Raw genomic sequence first — 2,520 nt, forward strand, 5'->3', positions numbered from 1 at the left:
ATGTAGAAGCCTGTTTACTATGAAGAGATTTAGAATCCATTAGGTGGAAAAAACGAGTCACTTGACGAAGAATCCAGTCTCAAGTATGTATACAATGATCCTGTATCCATTTTCTGTAACAAGGTTAAATCGTTAAAAAATTCAAACTCAAGGGAGAAACTCATCCAGGCTGTACCAGCCAAAGTTCAAAATCATCAAGCAGTTTTAGACGTCACCAAAAGTAAATGAAGATCACATAGCAAACATTGCCTACCACCCAAAATGTAGAAGCCTGTTTACTATGAAGAGATTTAGAATCCATTAGGTGGAAAAAACGAGTCACTTGACGAAGAATCCAGTCCCAAGTATGTATACAATGATCCTGTATCCATTTTCTGTAACAAGGTTTAATCGTTAAAAAATTCAAACTCAAGGGAGAAACTCATCCAGGCTGTACCAGCCACAGTTCAAAATCATCAAGCAGTTTTAGACGTCACCAAAAGTCGATGAAAATCACATAGCAAACATTGCCTACCACCCAAAATGTAGAAGCCTGTTTACTATGAAAACAGATTTAGAATCTATTAAGCGAAAAAAAGAATCAGTTGAGGAAGAACCTAGTCCCATGTTTGCATGCAATGATCCCATATGCATTTTCTGTAATGAGGTTTAATTGTTGAAAAATTCAAAGTTAAGGGAGAAACTCATCCAGGCTGTACCACTAAGAGCAGATGCGACACTTTGTTATTGTGTAATATTAAACAATGATGCAAGAATTCTTGCTATAACTAGTAGATACATAATGGCCACAGAAGCCCACTACCCCGCTTCATGCTGTAAAAGTTCTACTAGCATTGAAACCATGGAATGTGAATGTGATCATGTTGGTGATAAAGAAAAGGAGAATTTGTCATAGGTAACTGACATGATATCATACAAAGAAGCTGAAGTAGAAGCATATGTACAACTTTTTCATCACATTAGAAACGAAGTAACTCCACATAAGGTCGTAACAGTTGCCAAGCTTACCAAGAGACTGGAAGCATTCATATCCAGCAAGGGTGAAGCTCTCAAAACTGCCACAAAGAACATTTGTAGAAGGCTTGAATCAGAACTGGACAATTCTATCCACATTTTCCCAAGGGATCAAGGAAGTTGCTGTAAGCTCCTGATAGCTTAACATTTCAGGATGTTGTCCTTGATGACGATAATCTCCATAAATAGCTTGTTCACAAGAAAGCTTGAGACAAGTGATCCCAATAATTGCATCACAATGGTATCTTTTCTTGAGCAGGTGGATAAACTGGCTAATAATTTGAAGGAAGAGAGCTTAGACCAGCTGCTGCAATGCCCAGTCCTGGCTTAAGTAATGACTATGTGGAAAGGGTTCCTGCTTGATCTTCATCAAAGTATAGAGATATGATAGAAGGAATTGTTCTTGGCCTTTTGCAGGCATCTAGTGAAGGAGACTGGGATTTACATCTCCATTCCAAATGAATGATGATCCCTTAGTGTTTTGCCTTCGATGCAGTGAACTATATATTCACCTTACCTGACTCCTTACTTTGCTCAGATGGCAAATCTCAGTGACAGGAATCCTGAAGTAAAGAAAGCATCCAAGGAGGGCAGTTTTCCATTCTGTTAGCAACCCCTTTAACAGATTCCAGTTGACCAGACGACTGAGGTCACAATGAACCAAGAAACCTAGAATTCTGGTGGAACCAAACACTTTGGCTCAAAATCTGTTACTGTTCAGCACTACTACCTCACAGCAAAATACCAAAGTGCATTTCTTGGGCAGCTAACAAATATGGTACATGGATCTACCTTGGAAACACAGTATACAGAGCTTCACACATCAAGAATAAAGAAAGATGAGCAGACAGTCCATTGTTGACCTCCCCCAAGGCTCGGATAATCCACCACCCCATGAGAGATTGCCACAAACCTGAAGACAGCGCATGCAGTTGGTGAAAGATGTTAGGCAAGGTTTAAAGAAGAGAGGATGGAGAAGACCCCTAAAATCATAAAATTCCATTACCCTCTGAAGACCTCTCTGGTTTTATTCTCCACAAAATGAAAACTTCAGCTCAGAGGACATTTAGATCCGGAAGCAGTTAGACCTGAGTTCATACTGTCGGCATGCAACTGGTTAAAGGCCAATAATCCTTTATATAAGGAGATACAGACTGATTGTTCAAACATTGGTGTGGAACTGAGAAATAAGACAAAATGACAATACCAGCTTGCCAACAGATAGTACTGATCATGATCAGTTAGAGACCACATGTAAGACTGAAGCTAACCTGGGAAAACCTTATGAAAACATCTTGCTTGATAATTTAGAATTTAACATTCCTGTAGATCCTTCTAATAATAATGGAGAGGGACTAGATGAAGACCAAGCAGAAAATTCTTTAAATAAGCACAGGTCACCTGCCAGTGAGACATGCTCACAGTCAGTACTCAAGATTATCCTATTCTTACTGAGGAACATCAATCAATCGAGCAACTGCAGTGGTAGGGAAAGTGACAATATAG

The 2,520-nt window shown here is 39.3% G+C and overlaps 1 pseudogene; it reads left to right on the top strand.

Moving 5' to 3' along the window:
- The first annotated feature begins 1,398 nt into the window (after positions 1–1,398).
- LOC136280083 (uncharacterized) lies at positions 1,399–2,107 on the top strand (annotated as a pseudogene).
- The last annotated feature ends 413 nt before the right edge of the window (positions 2,108–2,520 follow it).

The sequence above is a fragment of the Pocillopora verrucosa genome, chromosome 4 (assembly GCF_036669915.1).
Source record: "Pocillopora verrucosa isolate sample1 chromosome 4, ASM3666991v2, whole genome shotgun sequence".
In the NCBI taxonomy this organism is placed as follows: domain Eukaryota; kingdom Metazoa; phylum Cnidaria; class Anthozoa; order Scleractinia; family Pocilloporidae; genus Pocillopora; species Pocillopora verrucosa.